This window comes from Neodiprion lecontei, chromosome 4, assembly GCF_021901455.1.
Source record: "Neodiprion lecontei isolate iyNeoLeco1 chromosome 4, iyNeoLeco1.1, whole genome shotgun sequence".
NCBI classification, from domain to species: domain Eukaryota; kingdom Metazoa; phylum Arthropoda; class Insecta; order Hymenoptera; family Diprionidae; genus Neodiprion; species Neodiprion lecontei.
Genome location: NC_060263.1, coordinates 7394147 through 7420018, shown reverse-complemented (window position 1 = coordinate 7420018; position 25872 = coordinate 7394147). Strand labels below are relative to the sequence as shown.

General features: G+C 37.5%; 1 protein-coding gene across 14 annotated transcripts in view; it reads left to right on the top strand.

The window, feature by feature from the left end:
* The window catches only part of LOC107225363 (disintegrin and metalloproteinase domain-containing protein 10), a 347658-nt gene that overhangs the window by 190588 nt on the left and 131198 nt on the right, over positions 1–25872 (top strand). The window lies entirely within an intron of this gene.

Genomic DNA, 25872 nt, shown 5'->3' with positions numbered 1-25872 from the left:
ACGTTCTTTCTTTTATAATTTATCATAATTCATCGTTTTTACTTTTATTTCGATAGTATATTTCATTCTGAAATGCTCTACTTTACTGTTTGAATCGTATTTTTTTTTTTCTAAATTTATTTCCATCTCTTTCTCAAAATCGTTCACCATTTTGATATTTTTACGTACGACAATTTTCTCAGAACTCGACTATTTCAATATCTACCTAATTGAACTGAGCCATTAAAAACTATGAATGTGATCATTCAGATAGTTTCTCTTCAAGACGTTTATGATTTTCGATCTTTTGAAATATTGTCGATCTATTCTCAAGGATCGTTGAATTTTTCTCTCTAGTAAGTTTCTCCGTCTGAAGGACGCAATTCTTTTCCCGAACTTGCCGCCGTGAAATAAACGAACGAACAATCGAGAGCCCTGGAATCCAGACTTATATTGTTCGTCGATGTTCACTTCAATTTAAATCTTTCGGGTCGAAGAGTTTGGGCATGGCGGCTGGTGAATTTATTTTTATTACAACTGCCTGATCCCTGCTCTTGGGTGGCTGCATGCGATGGCAACAGAAAAAGAACTTGTATGAAAAAAAAAAAAAAAAAAAAAAAAACAAAAAACAAACGGGGGAACAAGAAAGAGATTGAATGTTTGATGTATATACACAGGATATTTTTGAGTAAACGCCGCAGTATATTGGGTTGCCTACCATCAAAGGGCACAAATATCGGTAAGACAGACCTACCGACGCGAGCACTTCGTTACCTACCGAGTTATCGGTAGATAACTCGGTAGGTCTGTATTAACGATATTTGCGCCCCTCAATGGTAGGCAACTTCAATTCGGAAACATCCCGTATTACGCAGCTGAAAATCGCACGTTTCTTCATACATTTTTCCTAGAATAGTAATTCCGAGTGGATGAATATAACGTGTAGGTACCTGTAATTGCGAGTAAATATGATGCTGGTAAATCGCAAGCCGTAAGTTGTAATTTTACTGTTTCGCATGAGGGTGGTAAAACCGCGGTAAAATCGTTGCTGAATTACGCTGATGCGCGCACTGCACGCGGATTTAGCATCAAGCAACTTTGTATGAAGAGATGAATGAATTTGCGAGAACTGCTGCTGCTGCTGCAGCTGCTGCTGTCGGGGATGTTTATTCAAATTTTCTTTTGCCAACTGGCAAGCAATCAAGTCTAGATTTTTCCGCGAATGAACGAGACGAGGATTCTGCGCCACAACGGGGATTCGTTACGTAGCTTTTCTGCCTCTTTTATTCATTTTGTTCCTGTTTTTATTTCTCTTCTATTTTCGTTTTATTATTTTATCATGTTTTCTTTTTAAAATTTTTTTTTTTTTTCTTTCCTTCCTTCTCATCGCCCCTCCATTCTGTAATTGAATTTCGCGACCTTACGAATGAAATTAATGAGAAGCGAAACGCAATTTTCCAACAAATCAGAGAGGTATTCTTTATCAATAATTTTTCAACGGATACGTATATTTATATAATGTGCATATTATACACGCGAATTTCATTGCAGACGCTATGAACACAAGCGAGAAAAATATGTTTTCTTCTTTCTTGCGGTGTGTTGTTATTATATTTCTTATATTTCTTATATTTCAGATTCTTTCATATTTTATTATATCGTTTTATGTTTAGCCGGATGGAGATACGTGTGCACAGGTGCCGTTTTATAATCCTCATATAAATATGAGTGGGCAAAATCGTTGATACAAATATTTACAATACCGCAACAAGATGGTGAAACTGCGTAAATCAATTTTTTTCCTCAAATCACTGAAGAAAAATTTCTTTGATAATTGGGCTTGTCAGGTACCGAAAGAAAATCTACGATCTACAATAGTTGTAGTTATGAATTTGTGGATCAACGAAAAATCCGTTGTTGTTATCCAAAGTTTATATTGAATATTTTACAAAGGATTAATTGACGAACAAAATTATGTGCCTGAAATTGAAGGAGGAAAATCTATAGTGAGATGCAGACTTTCTGAAATTGTTAACGACTGAGCTTTCCTGATGAAAAGTGATAAATTGTTAAATTTGTTTATTTTTTTCTCTGAGAAATTCAACTGGTTTTTAAAGTATAGAAAAACTTTGTATCTGAGGTATATCGAAAGCTCGTTTTGAAGTTTGTTTTTTAAAGAATTTATCCGGGATTGAGCAAAATTTTCAAAAGCACTAATTTTTTTTTTTTTACTCTCATGTCGTTACGTTGATTCTGGACCAGGGGAAAGTCAGAAAATTATTCGTATGTCAGGTTTACACGTGTAAACACACAACGCGCGATTGAGGGGTCGAGTTTGGAAAGCCCTTCGCGAAATTTCGCGCAAGCGTGCTTAAAGCAAAAGTTACACAAGACTCGACTCGTTCAACATCGCTAATTACAGGCGGTGTTTCGATATTTGCTGTTTACACCGAGAGTCGATACCTATTCAAACATCGAGGAACTCGTTATACAAGAATACAGAAATTCAACCGGTTACGCAAACTAACCTCGACGAGCCAACGTAACTTGCAAATTGACCGTTTTTGAGCCCAATTCTCACAGGAATGAATGAAAATGCGGATGTACGAAAATATGGTTAAAATTTGTCGAATGCAAAGTTTTGTACAGATATTGTAAAAGAATTTTTTTTAATTGTTAATTTCTTCCTCGTACATAATATTCGTTGTCTCTTTGCGAAAAACTTGACTGCGTTAAAGTTGAATTATTAACAAATTTCGGCTTTCATTTTGCGCATTTCCTTAATTTACTTTACCATTTCAATGGTTCATTTCTCCGACGCTTCGGTTATAAATATCCAAGCGTCACAACGTAAACGAAAATTGTTGCCGTTCGAGAATAAGGAAAAGGAATAATGAACTTCTGAGTATTTGAATGGGCGTTTCCATCCGTCGAGTCTCCGCCGCGGGATAAAATATTGGCGAGGTAAAGTTGGACGAAGGTAAACTTACCGAGGGGGGTCGTTTTTCTCTTTCAACGCTTTTAGATTCGAGAATATTTCACCTTCACCAGGCGGTGTGTAATAAACCGATGGCTCAGCGACACCGAGTGGATAAGCCAAAATGACAAATATCTACATTTGACTTCCACGCGGCGCTGGCTGAGCCGCAGATATAGAGAAAGGAGATAAGACAGAACGGTCTAGTCGTAACGAGAACACGCGAGTTTATTTGTCTTGCCTACCATTTCACCTGACATTTGATATTCTCCACGCCACCAGCCCCTCTTACACGTAACGCGCAACGCAACCACCCACCATATTAATTTCCATAATATTACTACACTCAGCCTGTATACCCGGTATTACATGTACCTACTTTACCCTCTAATATAACCTCTCGCGCCACCGCTGCAGTTCTGATCTCGGATATAAAAGCTGCGAATAATATTATTATCCTCAGTGCAGCACATAAATATTCGCAAACTTTACATATTCCTATTACACCTGGCATGTTCACCTTGCAGACTAAAACCTGTCCTTCTTCTCTCTCGTGAAGATACATTTTCTACTCCAGATGCATATGCATCGCTTATAGAAATATTGTCTGCTTTACCTCCGTTGAAGGTCATCGAAGGAAGATCGGGGACTGGTTAACACACTTTGCGGAAACGAATTATTTTTTCGCTTAGTTCAAGTAATCCGTTATTATAAACCGTAAAATTTACCGCTATGTTTAATTTTTCGGTAGGACTTGGTGGATGTTTTTTTTTTTTTTTTTTGTTTTATACTTATATTTTTTAATAAATTAGTCCGAGTGTTCAAAGCCGCAAACTTTTACGCAAGTACTGACGCTGCAGCAATTTTTTCGAATAATGATGTGGATAGGGAATATTGGAAAAGCTCATTTTTGACATCATTGATTCGGTTGAGAAAAAAAAAAAATTCACATCAGCGTGATCGTGTATCAACAATATTCCATTCGTTTCGTCATTAGATGAACTATTTCAAATGAAATTGATAGTTTTGATACGTCAATGATAATTATTATTGCCTTAGCCATTGCAATTAAAATCGAGCTTTTAACTTATTTGCAGTGTAGAGAAAATGAGATATTCGTCCTACTTTCATATGTCAGAGAAAAATTTCATCAGATTCATTTGATGACAAAATTAAATCGTCATAAAGCAAAAGTGACGACTTGGCTTAGCAAAAATTTCTGAATTTGATGTTGAGTTTTGGAAAAATATATAATCTGAAGCTGAAACTACACAACGCCTGAACAGATATTCTCAGTCGGCTACGATATTATTTGGAAAATGTATGAAAAAATATTTCAAATGTTGAAATTTTTTCCATCAAATTACCACCGTTCCGAAGTTAATTCTTGACTCGAATTTTCCTCGCAACGGGATCGTTAAAATAGACGCGATTCCGCCGTGTAGTTTGATGCAATTTGGTGACTGCGGTGGGATCAAAGTTTCAATAATTACGATACGACCAGTTACGTTCTGACGAGAGAGGAGACCTGACATCTCGGCTTTCGGGGTGCAAAATTTCTCCTCTACGCTCGCTTTTCACTCTTCGGTTCGTTCCACTCGCGAGGGAAAATATCGTGGATCCCAAACGTCTGCCGTGCCTCGATAAGGGGATCCGGTGTAATAAAGGCTTACCACCTGCACGTGTGCGAGGGCAAGCCCTTGGTTTTAACGAGGCCGCGGGACTGTCATTAGAAAGGCTCTTTATTCCTCGTACGTACTTTATTCTTTGACGTTTTATCACACCCTTGCGGATTTCCGGGTTGATCTGCCAATTAAAAAATCGTTTTGAATCGGGGAAATTCCGAATTCTACTTTTCCCGCTGCGCCGCTTTATCGGGAATTGGTGTAGTCAACTCAACCGGAACATAATCGTATGAAAGCGGAAGGGGGGTTGCTTCTACCCACCTACGTTTCAAATTTATCGCTTGTATAAGCACCTGCCTGCTCTGCTCCACTCTGATCGGTGGAAATTTCTCCCTTTGAATATTTCCACCCTGGCATGTGCCTGCTTCTGTCTCTCAGTCGGCTTTTTCATGACTCGCTTGTCGACCCTCGAATTTCTCGACTTTTTACTCGAGAGATAGGAAATAAGCGACTCGCTTGGATTATCCTCCCTTTCTCTCTTTCGCGTCGGGAGGTCAGTGCGACGTCGCGATATTTTTAACGTTGAAGATACGGAGGAAAAGGTAAGCGCAACCTTCCGTCTCTCTGAAAATCTCATCTCATCAATCAGTGGGCTGGTTTTTTTCTTGGATTAATGGGCCGCGCAAAGCATTCGAAATGTATTTTTGGTAAGGCGGTGATTCAAGGTGGGTGAAAAGAGAGAGAAAGAACGAGGGGCGGGATACGTAGAATAAGTTGAAAGTATAAGGGGGAATAAGAAATGAAATGTCGGCTGGAAACAAACAAGATCAACGAACTTGAGACGAAAAAGATTTCGCTGTAAAAGCCACTCGATCTTCTCCTCCTGCCTTCGGATGATACGATCATCGTATTTCCTCGATAACCTGTCTTCGCTGAATTATCCTTGCCATCTTGTTCGTCGTTATATTTGTAATTTTTCTACTTTGAAATTCTCGCATTTTTCACCCAAGTACTTTATAAACCAAACGATAAGCGGTAAGATACGCAACGTTGAAACGGCGCAGTTTGTATTTCAATACCAAATTGGAATTGAGAATCTCAATATTTACGGGAACGAATCGCCCTTCCGCCTCGCCAGCTTTTGCCGTATTTGATTTAGGTACGGAATAAATCAACGCAGTGGCTAGCGTATTTTCAACTGTTATCCACATCCGATTTTCCGCTTTCACCACTGGCAGCATGTTGTTAAAATGTTCACTCGCGAAGCCTGCTCTTTATACCTTGAGTAAATACAAATTCACTGTTTCTAATTCTTGTAACAAACCGGTCGATATTTTCACAGCGCAAAAACTCGATGTAATTTCGTACAATATCTTGATTTTTCTCTCGCACTCATACCGTGTTAACACAGCGGGTTTGAAATCTGGACATGATTCAATCTGAGCAGTATTGAAAAATGACATTTCCTTGAACTTCGAGAGGTTAAATCGTGTGACGAATTTTGAGAAAAAAAAAAAAAAACAAATGGAGTTTTCAGAGTACCCAGAAAGTTTCGAATCGATTCTAGCACCCAGAGAAATTGTTTGTTCCATCGTGAAATAATTGAAAAAAGTCTTATTTAAGACCGCGTTTTTTCGTTTTGTTTGTTTGTTTTTTTTTCTTCTTCTTTTACCGTCAATGAAAAATATCGCTCGGTAATTACAAGAATCATTCGATTGGTTGAAATGAAATTTGACGCGCGCTTCGATGTTGGAATACATTTTTTTTCAACTCTTCGAGTACGACTTTGACTTTTGATTGCGAATAAAAAATGACTCGTGGGTGAAGAAATTCTCCCTCCCCCCTCCCACCCAAAAAAAAAAGAAAAAAAATAACACCCCAGCAGTTTCGCATTCGAACGAATCATTTTTCCGGGCTTAGGCAGAGCAAACCCGGATTCTCTGGCAAATTCCGTCGCACGTTCGCTGCACGTTTCGTTACCGCAGTGTTGGCGATTTCTCCGTTCGTGTTTTGAAACCTCAAAAACACAGGGGATTCGCTAGGACGGTCGTTTCAAAGCCCACCTAAAGCTCGAAAGCTTAAAACTTAAAAGCGCCGGTTCGGGTTTTGACCGGTTCGCTGCAGCAGGGTTCTTCAATTTTTATCCCCCCGCGAAATACACCGAATGTCGTTTTTTTTCTCTTCGTCTCTTCTTCCCCCCCCCCTTGCCACTTTTCTCTCGCTTTTCGCTGTACGAGTTATGCCGTATGCGCAAACTTCTACCTATGTGCGGCTGTTTCAACCAGCAGCAAGGCAGCAAAACGTTGAGAAAACGCGGTAGCGCTCATACGAATTCTGAGGTCAAATTTTGGTATACCTATGGTGCGTTCCATACAAACTGCGACCCCCGGTGAATACGCAATATATTGGTTGAAGATTTTTTTTTTTCCTAATTTCCCTTCGCTGTGTATATATTTTTGAATATTAACGATCGATGAATTGAGAATGTTACGTGCTCTGAGAAAGGTCAATTTTATTATGGTTGAAAAATAATTCTGTTGGTGAAAGCAGGCTGGACGTCGTTTTACATACTTTGATATTTTGCTGATGTTTTGAGATGTGAATTTTAGGACAAATCATTTTCGAATCGTGCTTATACAAATTGGTGGTTAAACGTTATGATACGATCATCGGAATCGGAAAATTTATACTGAAGAAGTAACTGAAGGTATAAGTGCCTGAAAAAAATACTGAACATGCGTTACCTTCTGAAAAAGGTGGTTACAAATCAATGAAGAAATCAGATGGTTTGACGGAAAATTGTACAAAGTCTTGACGGTGAAAAGTGTGACAGAGCTTTTTATATATCATCAATTCTCGATGATATTTGAACCAATACCTTGGGAACTACAGGAAAACAGCTGGAAAATACTTACTTTGTGAAATTCGATATGTCGTTAGTTCAAATTCCGTTTGGTGGTGTTCACCCTTGAATGGCATAGAATGACCCATATGAAAGTGGCTGGAAATATTCGAATGAATTCGAATCGAACTCTTTGAACCAGTGATTATTTCCACGGTTATTTCAAGACCAGAGAAATAACAACGGTGAAACTGTTGACAATCGGATTTTTTTTCCTGACCAACGGGAAAAAAATGTCGACAAAAAGTTGGCGAGACGAAAGAAAAGAAAGCTGATTTCAGGCTGCTTCCTGTACAGAATGAATTCCTAACGAATAAATGGTTCGTCGTCTGCTAAAATTTAATGCGCATGAGCTACAATCCGAGAGCAATTGTTTGCCAGGGTTACCAATCGCCGTGAACGTAACCTCAAAAATTTATGACGATCGGTTACCCTGGCAAACAATTGCTCTCGGATCGTAGCTCATGCGCATTAAACTTTAGCAGACGACGTACCGTTCGGTCGTTAGAAATTCACCCTGTATCGTATATCACGTTGTAAAAAAAATCTCAAACCTGCAAATCGAACAACAAATTTACAGAGGGCCAACGCCGTAATTGTATTTATGTTACGCAGACCGCTCTGACGGATTGGATTGAGTTATATCCCTCCAATTACTTCAATTTGCATCTATCATACGCCTGTCTTCTGTTTAACGCACCGCGTGGTTTTTCCGCAGGAATTAGAATTACGAATCCACCGATGATTGGCGGAGAAGCATTTCAATTTGTTTGCAGAATCACTCACTCGTACATGTTTTTGTTTTTGTCGATGATCGTTGTTGGCAAGGATTTTTAAGATGGACGAAATTAAAGCAGATACAGATAGTTAAAAAAAAGTCAGAAACTATTTATCGACAATTGGCTGATTAAAAAAAGGTTCCACAATGAAATGCGGATTCAAAAATTATAAACGATGTTGATCAAGTTGGATTTAATTTTGTTTTTGAAACGACTGTTTATCATCGTGCAAAACAGGATCGATGAAAGAACATCGAGTTTATACGAAAAATATTTACCAACTTGCTACAATTGCAGATAATTCATATTTTTGTGTCATGTCTTTTGTCAATACGTCAATTGTAGTTCATTCGTTTCGCGAAAAAATACTTTTTTCCGAATTGCTTGCGATAGGTTCTTGTCTTGTTTTTAGCTCATCATTTCCCGATCCCTGTGATTCGTGATTAAGTCGTTTGAAAACAGACAGTAGGCAATGAAAGTGTCCAATTTGAAAATATGTCGCATTATTTTTTTTTATTACGAAAGCAATGCAACAACAATGCTATAAAATTTGAATACTTTTTTCAACACAGAATTCGAAACTCTTCGAAAACCTGATTTTTCCTTTGTCGAAGATACTTTTATTGTGTTGTTTCGATCTCTCACAAAAATAAAGTCCAATCAGTTCCCTCGAACAAACGATCTCAATTCCGGGGAATAAATTATGTTAGATTTTACAACATGTTAAGAAAGAAAAAAAAAAGAAAATAAAAGAAAAAATGAATGAAGCACATCACGAGAATTCAGGTAGTTGAATTTGCGTGTAAAAAAAAAAAAAAAAAATAACAGTTGAGAAATATCGTTGAAAATCATACGTTTTTTGCGATAAGGTTCCCGGTGCGAATTGATGCTAATTGACGTATAAATCGAAGTAAACAAAAGGCGCTCGCGGCGTGGAGAGTATTATAAACCAGTTTGTTCGACTGTGTGACACATCCTGAAGCCCATCGAAAAGCGAGCAGAAGCAGCAGAGCGACCGCTAGCTTGGAAACTTTCCATTACCTCCGACGGAATTGAATATGGAATAGATATTTGCATTCGCACAGTTTATTGGCTCGGGGCTATTCTCTACGGCTTCCTCTCTCATTCCGAGTCTCGTCTCTCCCTTTCTATCATCCGTTTCATTGGCTATATGCGCATTGTGAAATGATAATTGTCGCCGCGTGTGTCTCCCTTCAACATTTCAATCCCGATCCGTTTGGTATAACTTTGCAAATTTTGAGGTCAGTACTTGGTGAGTGATGCAGGATCGTTGTTAAGAATGGTTGGCAGAAGATCTCTACTTTTAAACTAGTTCAATAGTATATTTGATGTATTTTATTCCCGACTCAAGCGCAATGATAAATTTCTTTACCTGAAAAGCGAGACGAAAGTGACATATTATTCCCTCTTTACATTTTACCCGCAGATGAGGGAATAAAGTAACACTTTTCTCCCGCATTTGCGGGTAATATTAGATAAGTCAAGAATCTTCGAATTTATTCCCTTGTTACATAATTTGCTGTTATTATATTCGTGAGCTACAAAGACCTCTTTAAAATTAGAAGAATTAAAAATACTGGAATTATGAGCACAAGCTTTGGATATCAATGATTCAGTACAAATTGCTTTGAAATGGTTAGAAATCAAATAGATTCGTTCTATTTCACTCGACAATACAGCGATGGTTCATTCTATTCAGAAGATTGTTCTTTACAAATGCGTTAGAAATTTTTCTTCCTCATGTTCGCATCGTTAAATGTTTAGTTTTATATCGTTGCGATGAGATGGTTTGAAATCACGAAATGACAATATTAAATTGACTGATGAGTAAAATGAGCCATCGTACAACGAAGTCAAACGAAACTATCAGGTTTTTAACAATTTTTATGTTTTCTGAAATAAAATATCGATACCTGAGCTGTTCTGTTCATAATTTTGCTATTTGTTAATTTTTACGAAAACAATCATTCGACGAATACTCGATCTATGATTATCTCGTAATTTTATCGAAGTTATGCGGTTCTGCTCGTCGAGTTTTAGTTTCGAGATAAAAATCATTCCAATCGATAAACTTATTGCATTGGATTTATGGATAATAAACTTTCAAACAAATAACATTTTTCTATCAACTCAGACCACCAAAAACTAAGATAACAACATTTGAATTTTTCACCGTTTACCTCAGTTACACATTGAGTAGAATTTTTTTGATTAAAATTGCACTCAATCAACTTCAGCTTCACTTTGCAATCCTTGATTATATTTAAATAATTTTTGAGCGAACTGCGCACCTGAAACATCGTCAATAAATCGGAAAAGTTGATTACACGACATCAAACGTCGCGGTATAAAGCGAAAAATTTCGACGGTCACTAGATTCCTCGCTAATTTCTAACTTTTGATTCGCAATTTCCATCTCCGTCGCTTTTTCAACTTTCCGTTCGACGGGCTATCCAATGGTATGAAAAATCTCGGGATTTTTCATCTCCATGACCGCGGCACGCGGTACGTGAAGTTTTTTTTTTTTTTTTTTCCCCATTCCTTTCCCGTTAACTGTCATGTGCTTCGCTGAAAGTCGATAATATCCCGGGTTGAAATATGAAAGATGAAAGACTCCGTGGGTGCAGATATTTACCCGACTTTGAATCGTATTCAAGTTCGAACATCAAAGCGTCCGTAGGTATACGAACAACATCTGCAAATAAGAAATATACCCCGGATTCTTATCACCGACGATTTTTTCGTCCCACTTTTTGTTCCGAATTGCTCGACATTCAAAGTGAATGAGAAAAATCCGCCTGAGACTGTCACGTTTTAAAATGAGGTCCGAGTCGCGTTTTATTTTTTTTTTTTTTGTTGTTGTCGGACCCTCGAAACTGAAATACTTTATTTCAGAGGCGAAGAGGATAATTCAGGAATTCAGGAATAGTAAGACGAGGATTGAGCTTCGATGAAAATCAACTGTGTCGAAATGCTACAGTTCTCACAGTGGTAACAGTTCGTTTGTGATCAGACAGACAGGGCTCGGATCCCCGAGCCTCGCACTTGTTGCTCTTTCATTTCAATATAGTATGCATACAGATTAGCATTACGAGGTTAAAGAGCGTCGAGAGGGTTGAAAATATTTTCCTATGAATCTTGCATTCCTCATCGATAAAATGAAATAAGTGTACCACTAACCAGTTTCGAATTTCGAGTTTCATTATTTTTCTATCTACGAGCGATGCTTTATTTTTAACGGGAAAAAACACACACACACACACGCACGCGCGGAAACTCATAAAATTTGGAAAACGTACGGAGGAATGTGTATTTTTAACGCGCAGCTTGTGTTTGAACGTTGTATGCTGTGGGATTAAAATTCAATTCCACTGCATCGTCTGCAATGCGTGAAAAACTACACGCGCGGTCATTTTTTACAAAAAAACTCATTCCGTGCGAATCGCTATACCAAACCGGGTCTCGTTATTATTTTCAGTTTTGCGTTACAGCGCGTATGCCGTTGAACAAATCCCCGGAGCGAAATACTTGTACACTGGTATCTATGTTATTTTCATTGTTATTATTATTATTATCTTCCACGCTGTAGTTACTTTGTCGATGGAAATTGGTAAAATTTCTGCTCGTATATTTCAATTTTATATTCTGTATACAGGATAAAAGCTACTTTTATTTCTAAACAAGATTTCAGTTACCAATACGGTTTTACGCATTTCGTATTATGTGTTTTTTCTTTCCTGCTGTACAATGTTACTATACATCAAATTCCATCTGAATTCAATGAAAACAGAGGCAACAGTATCGGTCAAAATAAAATATAGCCAGATTGTTGTTTCGACAAGTAAACCGTCACGAAAGAAATATAAATACCATTTAAGTAACGAGATTATTTCGAACTGTCAACTCATGCTCGTTATTTTTTGGTTTATAAAAATTATTTCAATCGACAAAGAACTTTATCGTGTTGATATAAACGGGTTTTAGAAGTAATTGCTTTCTCCGCGAGAAAGTTAGCGGGCGGAGCACCATCTAGCGGCAAAATTTTGTACTCTCGTTTTATTTTTACACTAATCACGGTTGCGTGATCGAGAATCGTTGACGGCAATGAAACCGGATCGATCGATTCTGTAACGAGTGAAATATTTACGGGGTGAATAAAATGATGCTTGAGAAAAATATTTTAACTCGGTCGATTTCCACGACGAGCGATCGTTTCCCTAACTTTACACACGCGTTTTCTGTGTACTCGGAACAATTCGTCCGATGTCCGTTAGCCGCGGTAGCCGTTCGGTGGGAACTCGAAGGCCTCTCGGCAATCTCGAGGTCTCCAGGGAGGAGGAAGAGGAAGAGGAAAAGGAGGGAGAAGGAGAAGGAGAAGGAAGAGGGGGAAGGAGGAGGAGGTCGACGTCCTCGACGCCCGAAGCTCGACCCTTCAACCCTTTCTCTACAAAAGTGGAAACTAATTGCTTTCGAGTCCCCGTTCCTCTTTTCCCTCGGCATCCTGGAGTCTCCTCCTCCAGCATCGCCGTTCCGCCGTTCCGCCGTTTCTCCGTTCCCCTGCCCCAAAGTCCGCTGCGTGTCCGCGGGGTCTAAACGTAAAAGCTTACTTACCCTTTTAGCTACCAGGCTCAAAAGCGAAATTCCCGCACGCGAACGCCGACGGAAAGAAGACCCTCCGTGTCAAAGGGTGTGTCTGAATAGGAGAATAAAACACGCGTGGTCTATGCTTGACTACTTACTTTTTTCTCAATTTTAATATAATAATAAGAATAAAGATAATACTAGTAATGATGAAAATTGGTGCGAAAGGTTCTAAGCTGATTCTGTGAAATTTATGAGAGAATATTCAAATTCAAAACTTAAACGAGTACCAGTATCGTCGTTGGTTGAAAATCGGTTGGTCAACTTTTGAGACAGGTTTAAAAAAAAAGAACCGTAAACCTAGAATTGTAAATCGTTTACTAACTTAACACCGAATACCCCATACGTTTTCAAAATTTTATTTTGATACTCGAATATGTGATAACAAAACTGAAACCCAAGGAAACAAAAAAAAAAAAAAAAGAAATAAAACCGCAGAAATATTTCAATTTATTTCAGTATTAATTACCATGTTGAAGGAAATTTTATGCCTCCATGCGAATAATATATTTGCGAACGTGAGAGTATGCAGCGTGACGTGAGTTGGGAGTGATGTATTACACCTTATAGCGGCGAGGGAACTATGCAACCGGCTTGGTATACGATTCGCGTGTCACGCGAGACTAGGCGAGGAGGTTAAAAGTAAACAACAGCTAATTCCGGAAGCTTGAAGTATGCAGACGCGTGTGGGTTAAATTGCCGTTTCACGGTGGGCTTATAATTAAAAGCTCCTATATACCAAACCTGTATGTGAAAGCTCTACACGCTTTGCGATTACACCGGGTTCTAACACCGGTTGGCCTGTAGCTGCCGTGCTGGTTCGTTCTCGGTATTTCCCACGAGTGTCATCCGTCCATCGAGAGAAATGAAGGACTTGTTAGAGGGTGATCGATCCCCTCTCTTTCGCTCTCTCTCTCTCTCTATCTATCTCTCTTCCTCTCTCCTCTTTCTCTTCTCCATTTATTTTTTTTTTTTCAACGATTCACCCGCCTCGATACTTTACCGTAAGCTTGTTTTATATACCGATGACCTATAGACAAATTTACTTTTCATTCTTACCATTAAATATTACCGATGGCTTTAGTAAAGTCTAGCATGATGTGTAAAGCCATTCATCATTGAACCGGTAAGAATTGCTTGAGTGTTAATTTTGCGGTAGTTTCAAGTTCATTAACAAGGCTAAGTGCCTCTCACATCCCACTGATTATGGTTGGAAATCATAGAATTGAGTATACTAATAAGGTTCGAAATATCGGTCTGATCATGACTTCAATTCTAGGATGGAACGAACGTGTTGATCCGGTATGTAATAGATTCGACATGGTTTTAGACCATTTTGTTTTCTGGTTCCCTTCGTAAGTGGCAAGTAACAGCTCTTATATTTCCTAACCTGGACCATTGTTCAGCAGTCTGGAATAACCTATCTCCGGTGTACTCGATATTAAGCTTCAACGACTTATTAACGCCTGTGTGAGATTTATCTCAGGTTTTGCGAGGGATGAGCATCATCACATTACGGGATATCGATTCTCACTCTCTCTCTCTCTCTCTCTCTCTCTCTTTCTCTCTCCGCGCTACGACAATGTCTGCACGAAGCTCTTTTTTTCAGTGACGAGGAAAGTACCCGCGATGCGACTCACCAATTTATTTTTATTCAGCGACGTATTGTAGTATATGTGAAAATATTGGCATCGTATTTTTCTAGGTATTGGCTCTGCCGTTCGAGGGGTAAAAACCACCCCAGATTTTATCTCAAACAAATAAGTCATGCTGTTCCTGTGGGTATAAAAAACACTGCATATATTATCGTCTGTTGAAAATAGTTGTAATAATTTTCACTCGGTTTTATCGAAAAACAAACTGCTTTAGACTGGCCATGAGTTACCCGTCAAACTTCCCGTTCTTACACTGCACTACGTTCCAAGTTCATGAAGAAAAAAAAAAAGAATAATGTCCAATTGAAATTTCGAACTACAAATTCAAATTCGTGATTAACGATTTAAAAACCCTTGGATATCATATTACATGATAATGTGACGATTCTTTTGGTTCTGAACCACTTTAATGGATCCAACATTACTAATTTTGCAAGTCTGACCTCGGATTCGTTATCGGTGACCGAAAAAACTTGCGCCGACCAATTTCTACGAAAACCGAAATATTTTTCGATTTCTTTCCACCATATTTGATCACTATTTTGAATTTTGCAATTGGCCTTCAGATTTTTAATCAGCCACCCAACAAACCAACGAGTTCCAATTTTTATCAAAATCCAAATGTTTTTAGACTTTTTTTCAGCTTATTGAATACGCGGAATTTAAATTTCTTATTTCTTACCTTGCATTCGTGATAAGCGACCCAAAAACTTCACGGTACCAAGTTTCATTTAAATCCATTTATCCATTCTCAAGATGTCATTTGAATTTGTTTTTTTTTTTTTTTGAATTTTGTTATTTAAATAATTGTGAAGTACTGAATGGCCCAAAGCCAAAATCTAATCAGTTCTAAGTTCAGAAAACTCGGTTTGATTGAGACGAAAAGTATTGAAATCATTGGAGTCGGAAAAAAAATTGATCACATAAATAATTGGACACACATAAACGTCCATTCGAAAACGATTAGAGATGATTCTCTAAACTTCGAAACGTGGAGATCTATTGAAAGCACAAGTTTTCATTTTCGTAGTAATTACAATAACTTCCTTTTTTTAAAAAAACAAAGAAACAGAAATTTAATTATACGTTGTTACCGAGATGTTGTGAGAAATCGATTTTTTGGGGCAAACTTTAAGGGTGGTTTTTACCTCTTGAATGTTTTACGGATGCATGAGGAATAAAATACATACGTATGAATCAAATATCACAGTTAGTTACGTAAATGATGACGATTCCGATCCCCGTTTCATAGAAACTAAAATCACTTACTCAATTATTCTTAGATTCTTTTGGCTCTATTCGTGATAAAGAAATAAATCAAATCTGGTTTCTTCCATTTTCTAAAAACACTTCAAGTCCGTTGTGAACTCTGTGTTTAGGGATTAATTTTGTACACAAAATTTTTCGTTTGAATATGGAGAATGGGGGTGGTTTCTTGGAAAGGGGTTAACAACAAATCGTTACTGCACTTCTTGTTTTAGAAACAAACTCACGAAACTGGATTTCTTGTGGTAGATTCTTCTGATTTTGTTAACAATATTCAAAGGTAAATTTTTCACAATTGTAATAATAATGGAAATTTCATAACGAACGGAAATAAACGGGTCAAACGTCTCTTCTTCACTGCCCTTCTCAAATTATTATTAAACCAATCTGCAATGGGATTAAATTAATTCAATATTCGTCATCGGTAAGTTTATTAATTGATTTCACAAGGAAACTTTCGCGGTTATACGTTTTATCTTTCATACATTTTTAAAATCGAATTATCAAAAAGCTGAGAGTGATAAGGTAATGAATATTGATTTTCTCATCTTCCACTCTGCAAGTGTTAATAAATATTAATAAATGGCGAGTGTCGATAAAATTTTGCAAAGATTAGAAAGTAGAAACGACAGAATATCGGATTGACAAAAACGCGAAAATTTATTGAAAGAATGTCGATATTTAAAAAAAAAAAATCTGAATTCTTGACAAAGTTAAAATCTAATTCCGAATGAAATCCAGCTTGATTGTTATATGTATTTATATTCGACCTTGGATCTTTCTAAATTTATATTTTCTTTCAACATATTCCGACTCTCGTATACATTTTGAAATGATAGATAGGTAGTGAACGAGTTTAAACATTCGATAATGCGACACACATATTTTCTGATCTTCAAACATTTTTACCAGTATGTTCTAAAACTCTTACGAATTTATATTTTGAATTTGTCCACATTTTGAAAAATCGGTACAGCCGGACCCTTTTATTTTCTGATCATATAATTTGGCTTTCTGTGCTTCAACCTTTCTACACAGATTTTGATATTCTACGAAATGGATTTCCGCGTTATTAAAAATCCGATATTGCAATCCCTTCAATTTACGATCATCGTGCATTTTTACTTCCATTTAAAAATTCCGACGAATACATAATCTGTCTCTCCTTACTTTCTATCTAAACTTTAATATTCCAGAAAACATATTCTCTCTATCCTTCTATCCTTCTATCGTCCGATCCTCATCCCGCATATTTACCCTTTGACCGCGTGAAATAAAAAAAAAAAAAATTAAAAAATAAAAAAACAACAAGTACATATAAGGTACAAGAACATCCGGTCCGCAGCGTTTGTTACACGTCCCCATTCTACCTGGCGAATGCATAACTACAAGGATGCAGGAAGACGGCCATGAGTCCTGTGGGAAGGAAGGTTGGCTCGTTTTGCCTGCGGGACGGCACGAGGGTTGCAACTTGCAGACCGACCGCGTTCCGCTGACTCTGTGCCAAGTGGAACGAGTCAGAGTCTCGTCAGGCAGCCTCGAGCACACGCGGTCGCCTTTTCCCCCCCTCTCCTCGTCCCTCCTTCCCCATTTTCCGCTTCCTCTCTTCCTCCGTTTCATTTTTTTATTTTTGTTTTTTTTTTTTTTTTTCTCCATCCCTGTGAGCTTTGCTGCCTCCAGTTCTTTTCCTTTTCTTCCGCTTTTCTTTACTCATACACCTCCCCGCCCATTTTCTATTTTTCGTCTCTCCTTTCCTCCTTTATCTCTCTCTCTTTCACCACCGCCTTATTCCTCTTTTGTTCTTGGCTGGCTCGTTTTTCCCCGGGATAGAAATACGCCGTAGGGGTTGGATGAGGAGGGACGAAAACTGGAAGGGCGAAGAGGGCACGGCAAGTTGTTAGCGGAACGATCAACGAGCCACGGCAAATTGCGGAAGGCTATCAGAAACACTCGAACGTCTTTTTCGACGCTGTTCGTACATGTGTATAGGTGTATAGGTGTGCGTGTGTGTATATACATGTATAGGCGGAAAGATCGATCGACTCTGCGCGCCGTCTCATAATTAGCAGCATCCCTCAGCGCGGCCGGTTGCCCGACGATTCATTCAGGCTTGTTGTTGTCTGTCGGACGCTTTTGTTAATCCTTGCCACGGGTATAAACCTTGGTGTGGGATGCTGGCTTGGCAGAAGCTTGACGACTGCCTTTCGGCCAAAACCTTGAGCCCTTTGTCCATTGATTTTCGTTCATTAATTAAGCCTTCATTAATTAACTCAAAGCACCTAACCGGAAATTATTCGTATACATCTCTCTGTCATGGATCTAGGCAAATAAATTTACCCGCTTTTGTTCGATACGAACTGTACGACGACTGGATCTTTCCTCTACCTGTGTAATTAGACGGCAATCTTCTAGGATACGATTCACAAAGTAATTAATGGGTTTCTCTATGCGTGATTGAGCAAACGTCGAGTCAAAGAAATCTCACTGCAAATATGGATGCATAAAAAAAAAAGCGAATATATTTTGAATCGAAGTCCTCTTGTTAATACTTTAAGTCACATGTTTTTCAATTCGATGTTTTTTAGTTGCTGATCACGAATCTGAACTTGAAATTCAAAGATTCAAAATTGTGAATCGAATATGGTGTACGTAAATTCAAAAAGTTATTCGATTTTGATGAAACTCTATGTTACATGGTTTTTGGAGTAACTGATTACCAATCTGAAATCGAAATTTAAAAATTGAATATAGTGGTTCCAATATGGCGGACAAACAAAACCACGAAGAAAATAAATTTTTAACAAATTCTGTAAACGTTTTTGGCGTGTACTAAGCTTGTGAAAAAATTGGCAATCGGTTAAAAACCGCTTTTGTTCATGGAAAAGTACGAATTTCGACTACTTGTTTAAATTTAAATTTCATCTTTTTTCTTCGGACTTGTAAATATTTTAGGGAATACGTAGAACCAAAAAACGCGACAGTTTTTACCGAAAAATTAAGTTAGTAAATAAAAAGCTGCAAAAAAAAAAAAAAAATAACGTGGAACGCCGAGTACCCCAAAGTGAAGAAAAGAGTTAAACAAGTCCTCGGCATCGATTTATTGTTTAACCAACATCAGATTATTGCGATAATCACAAGAAAATACAGCGTCACGTGTCGTGGCATTCACGCGTTTACGTGATCGGGTGTAAATGAATGCGAATGTAAAGGTTGAGAGTGTTGTAGACGTCGCCGAGGATAAGACGCATACGGTTATATCAGGGGAAGTTGGAAGCCACGGGAATTTAGCGCGTCCTCGGCTCGGTTATGCAGAATCTAATAACACGCCTGCAACAATTCTAAAGGCATTCTCTCTTCACCTCTAGGTAAATCCAGAGAAGGAAATTATATACACCCGCATTTCTGGAAGCGAAGTTACACGTAGAATGAATTCACCTAAATGAAACCTTTCAAGAATTGCTCCTACCTCTGCTGCTGTTTCTCCACTTTTTCGCCGTATCTCTGCAATGCTCAGTTTTTGCCAGAGCGTAGGTACGTCATGTGTATATAAATGTCGTTCATTGTGCTCATTTTTTATTGTCACCGTCTTGTCGGATAGTTTCTTTCTTCAATTCTTCGTGCTTCTCGTTCTTTTTGTTTTCTTTCTAATTTTTGCTAACATTTTTTAGAAGCGTATTACCTACCTCACCGAGCGAATATAAAATCGTTACGTATGATCGATGAATAACATTTTTTTTTTTTATGAATCTGTTAAACTCGTTTATTATAGTTTACGTGACGATTGTTTTTCGCGATACGTATAACAATGCGTGTGAATGTGTTTTGTTACGTTGCTTTCCTCTTTTCAATAGAATACAATACACTAGAACTCGAAAAGAAGTATGCGAAAAGGGTGCAGTGACTTTGAAATCGTATTGCCGGATTCGCATAACGGAAATTCGTGACACCGTGCGTAATTGTTCCTTGTACAACGAACCGTTGTCGTTAAAATTTTACCACGTAAAATAAACTTTAATTTTTCGAAACAATATTCACCGTCCAATTAAAATCTGGCGGTAAGGAAAACTGCAATTTCTTTTTCTCGGTAATGTTTGAAGGGGAAAGGGGGTGACAAGTCGATTAAGTCATCGCTTCGTATAATAGAAGCCCCTAAATTGAAAAGCACTTCAACGCGGGCCGAGCCCTTTTCCAATTAATTGCGAAATAATTATAGGTCACAATGTAACGAGCATTTTCACTTTGATAATTTAGTCGGTAAAATCGTCGAGGAGAGATCCTTATTGGTACAGGGTGCAAAACCAGGCAAGTGACGCATACATATATATATATACATATATATACATATATACAAAAATAATTTATGAGTTAAATAAAATTGGCTTATAGCAAATTAAATTGAATTTCACACGTGCTATTTTTTTGTGTGTTACTTCGATTCGGGTTATTTCTTCTGGTTCATTTGATCCTAGTTCCGATGAACAAATTCCAATAAATTAACATGTCTGTACACCGTTGCTGCGGGCTAGAAAACTTTGCAGGGAAGAATAAAGAGTAACGGCAAAAGTTGGAACGGGAAACGGATTGCATTTGCACGTCACGTCACGTCACGACGATGACGGCGATGACGTTTTTCCAGTCCGTATATGCTTCGCTGGTTACGTCCAATCACGACTTGAATAAACCGCTCGGCCTTTAGTGATTGAGGGGCGAAAGCGCCGATGCCGGTTGTTTTTCTCTCGACTTTCACGTTCCTGGATTCATATTCCGAAATGCGTATCCTACTGCACGTTGAACGGGCTATTCATCGAGCACTCGTACAGTCAATGTCTCCATGTTTCATTTTCTGTTTACTCCGGTACGGATTGAAAAGCGTTCCGGCAACCACATTCCACCGAGTCACCGTTACACTCTCGGTTTGCGATCTGAAAAGCCGCTTTTCATTCCACTCAAGACCACCCTGATAAATCCCTCGCCTCGCGGAGAGTCCTCCCCGTAGACCTTTCCCCGTTACAGACCCACCGATTTACAATTAAAAAAAAAAAGAAGAAGAAGAAGAAGAGTTTTGAAGAATCTATAATTAACGATGAAAAATTTTCGCGGGTATTTATGTGCATAATTCGTTGAAATTCTACGTCAAACGATCGAAAGTTTATTCGTATTTTTATTTATTTATTTATTTATTTTTTTTCGAATGGGTAGAAACTCACGCGAAATGAAAAATCTTAAACGGTTTTGTTGCAAATTTGACGCACTGTTTTGTATTGTTTCGAAATTGCGTGACGAATTTTTTTTCACTGAAATCACAAAGTTTCAACAGTTTCAACGAATAAATTGGAGAATTTTTTGACACCTTGAAAAAATGAAAGAATTAGTTTTTGATGTATGTCGATAAGAATAGAATAATTTCATCTCCATGTGAGAAAAATTCGACGAAAAAGAAGTGTTTGTCGAAATTCTGACATAACTTTTGTGTTGTTACTGGTGAAAATTGAGGTTGATTGTCCAAATATCGATACGTTTTGAAAATTTTATTAAAAGATAATGACACAATAAGAAAAGCAATTGTTATATTCGTCAGCTACACACTTCAAACACTCTGAGATATTGAGATTCTCTCATTTCAAATCGTTTCGAAATTGTTAAAAATCTTGTAGATTCGATCTATTCAATTGAACGACGCGCGACGTCTTGTTTTATTCAAAATACTATGTTTTCTAGAAAGTCACTGGATTGGATTTTTTTTTTTCAGGCGTTAATACAATATTGCCATTTCTTGATCGTAATCAATTACATCGGTGCAATATTGTTAAATCAAATATTCAACAATGCCAACGAGATAAAACAAAATCTTTCGTTTGTTTCGTAGTGAACAATGATCGGAATAGAATAAGCCAGCACATCGTGAAATTTAATGACCCTGTTAAATTTTTAACGATTATCAAACGATTCGAAACAAGGCATGGATGGATCTACGATCTTTTTTTCATAATTCCATTATTGTTTACATGTTTCTTGGTTTTTCACGGATCTTCGTAGATGAAAAAAGAAAAAAAAAGAAAAAATGTACCAATTCGGCAAAACTCAATATTTCGGGTGTCTCGTAATAAAATTAATGAAAAGTATCGATTTTTCTCCAACGAAACTTCTTCCCGGTTGAAAATCGGGCTCGAGTTGCAGAACGAGGGCAGGCGTATAATTAAGTTTTCACTAACGAAATTTCGCCCACAAACGCACATTTTCATACACTATATACACACGTATATACAATATATATTACAGATATTTTACCGTATCATACTTTTTTCCGCAATTTCTTTTTTTTTTTCTTTTTTATTGCTCCTCGCCCCCGCGCGCAACGTTATCTATGTAAAAGTTTATTCCGCGAGATTTTTACCCTTATCGCGGCAAGCGGATCGAGGCCGCGGTGGTGCCTTTGTTTACAGCTAATTTAGCATAACTTTCGCGTGTCCGGAAACCCGGTAGAAACCACGCAGCAAGTGGCGTCGTGGCAAAGGGGCCGCGGGGGTGGCTGCCAGTTCACCTTGGCTTTTTTTTCGCCACGCCGCTTCTGTTACAGCATGGCAGGCCTGTCTTATCTTCATCCGAAACCCAACACGCACGTTAACTTTTGACAGCAAGGAAATATTACGGGTTTTTGGTGTATATGCGGTAAATGTATATATATATATATGTATGTATCTACATACATACACACACCTATCTTAACCAACCCACTCGCTTCCGCAAAAGCTCTTATATTCTCATTTTACCCGGTACTTACGGCTTGTTGCCAATGAATTTTTACTCTATTTTATATAATTAATTAACCGCATGCATGTTTACCTAGCGTTGAAAGAAAGCGGTTAAAAATTTACTCTGGGAATACACGCCCAGGTATCGAATTCCGTAATTGAATGATGGGAGAATTTGATTTTCTTGGAATTCATAACGATGTAGTCTATAAATTTGAATCGGTATATTCGTCAACGAGTTACAAAAATTCAAAGAGCAAAAGATTTTTTTCCACGTGTTATTTCCATGCGATACTTCGATCGGAAAGCCGACTGTCTTAAAGATGATACACAGAGAGCTCAGATTTTTCGGTAATTATTTTTACTTCAAATTGAAAGCATTCAAAACCCCTGGCAGCATTAAAATTCAAAAAAACACCCTATTAAGGATCACCCTAACACACGCTAACGATTCAGTGATTTTTCACTTATGTATACACTGATTTTTTCCAATGGTATACTTATAACTGATTCACATTAAAAGAGTTGATTTTCAATAACGATAAATTTTCCACACGCTCACAAATAAATTTTTCTGTCAATTCAATCAATCTTACTTGAAAAAAAAACCCTTACATTATGTTGGGGCTTTGATATAAATCGATCATTCGTAGACTTTGATTGTTTTTTATCCATTTTTTTTTTAAATATATTTATTGGAAATTTCGATTAATCGCTTATTAGACCCATTGAATTAATTTCTTTTCGGATCTCATTAGCCTCCTGAATTAATCCAACGTACAGACCTAATATATGTATATACATCTCTATTGAATAATTTATCTAAGGGAGCAAACTTCATTTTGTTAGACTATAATTTATATACATACATAACACCTAGTCTGCGAATAAAATTTCGTTCAACTATGTATAAATGAATTGAATAGTTTATAATATTCGAATTGATTTAGATATTTTCTTCGCATTTAGAATTTCGCTATCGAAGTCGCAAGTACGATTCAGTCGCGGATCCAATACCTGTTTCTGAATTGAAGGAATTTTCACCCGGTTCCGTCTCTCTGAAATTGATTGATTGAATTTTCTTTTTTTTTTTTATCCGTAAATTGAAAGAAAACGCAATTTTGCAACGCGGCGATTGATCGCGACAGAGATTTTTCACACTTCAGCACGTATGTCTATATATATTTATATATATGTATACATGTATATATTTATGCAGGTGATGTATTATAAGGTGTCACAAGCGGACCGACGTGCTGAAATATAATGCCTCTTTCAAAACTATAAATATTTTTGTGACGTGTGAGAAAATAGAATAATAAAAATGCACGCAGCTCCGAATGCGAACTTTGGTTCTCTGCTTTTTTTTTTTTTTTCTTTCTTTCTATCGATGCAGGGAAGGGAAAATTCACTCCCAGAATTTTAACCCTATTCGAGGTGTGAAAAATTTTTCTAACACCGTCTGACGGCTGGTGATTTGTTGAAATATTGACGATGTATTCTGAATTATTGTTTCAATTATTCCGCTGCATATGTATCGAAAAGAAGTGTCAGAATCCCGCCACTGTTTTTTTTTTTTTGACAATTTTTCAAACAGGTCAAAAGTGACAGTTTTTCATTAACAGTGAAAAAAGAAACCGTGTATCGCGTAACAAGCAAGCAAACTCGATTTTTTTCGGGCTGAGCGCAAGTTTGCAATACGAGTCGTAGGTGAAGTCGAAGACGAATATTGCAAAGATGCGAGGTGAAAGGAACGTTAACTCTTTGTTGCACACGATTCTTTACATAACATGAGTATGTTGAGCGTTTTTTCGCGAAGCACGAAATTGAGGTTAGGGTCGCGTAATGTTAGATTTATTCGTGACAGCGCATGCGCGCAGTACGGAAAAGACCACTTTCAACTCCTAGGACTCAAAAGTGCTATTTTCCGTACTCCGCGGATGCGCATTCGCAGACTCACTCGACCGTCATAAAAACGGATACTTTGTGTATGAAAAACAGGCATAGAAAAACGCGTAAAACATGCTCGCGTTGTATGAAAAAAAAAACAAAATAAAAATAAAAAAGCACCTTTTCGCGTTGTTCTGACAGCCGAGGAGCAGCAGAGCATCATCAAGCGGACTCAGCAATCTGAAATCGATATTCTACCCAGCGGCCGTAAGCTAGTTATATATATGTATATATATATATCGGTGGCCGAAGGCACTATTGTCCGATTGTTCATTTCACCCATTCATCACTGGACTCTCACAGTCCACTTGGATTGTTCGACGTTTGTCCACGTTTTGTTCCAATGCAGAGGCAGATAGAATAGTATAATAAACCTGGATTTTCATTTTTCCCTCCAAGCTTTTCCTCCTCCTCTATTTTCCTCGTTCAACACTCCAGCTGTGCGATACTTTCTGCAGTTGTCGGATCTGTTTGAATTCCAATTTTTTAACTCTACAGAAATTTCGGAACAAAATGAGATTCCAATGTGTCCATATGATAGTTTTATGAAGTAGAAGATCGAGGAAATTTGATAATATCGTTGATATACTTAGAGAAAATTCATTTCATTAGAGTTATCTGGAAACGTTGTAGGAAATTCAGTATCACTGCAGTAATTATCAGATATTGTTGCAGTGATAAGAAAATTTGACACTCGTTACCAGTAAATGTTAAATGTGATTATTGTTGTTAATATTAATCCCTGCACCAAAATTGATACATGAAAATATAGTACGTGTGATTACATCCGAAAAGAATACATTCACGTATCAGATATTTCGGTTAAAGCAAGAAAACTCATTTTTATTTCGTACGTGAAACCATATTTTACGGTCAGATATAGCAAAAAAATGAAAATATATTTGAGGACTGTACAACAGTAACCATCGTCAGTTTTTTTTTTTTCCAGTGTAAAACTTTTAATGAGTCGAGGTAAGAAGAAATTGAGTCTGTTAATTGATTCGTTGTTTTATTCATCCAAAATCAGAAAAAAAATATTCAGTGGAAAGCAAGGCGAACAAAAATACCTGAATGTTCTTTTTCGAGAAGTATCAAACGTTGAAAATTAAACATCGTCATTATGTAGTAATGTAAGAATCCTGCGTAGGATTAAATGTATTGTTAATACTAAATTAGGTACACTAAATTTTTTAATTTTGGCATTCGTATAACACACACCTTAGGATATGTAATTGTAATCCGAATTCGGCTGCTTTTTATAGAGTTGAAAAAACTACAACTGCAGAGAAAAATAAACATAGGTATAAATTTTGAACAACGAGTTT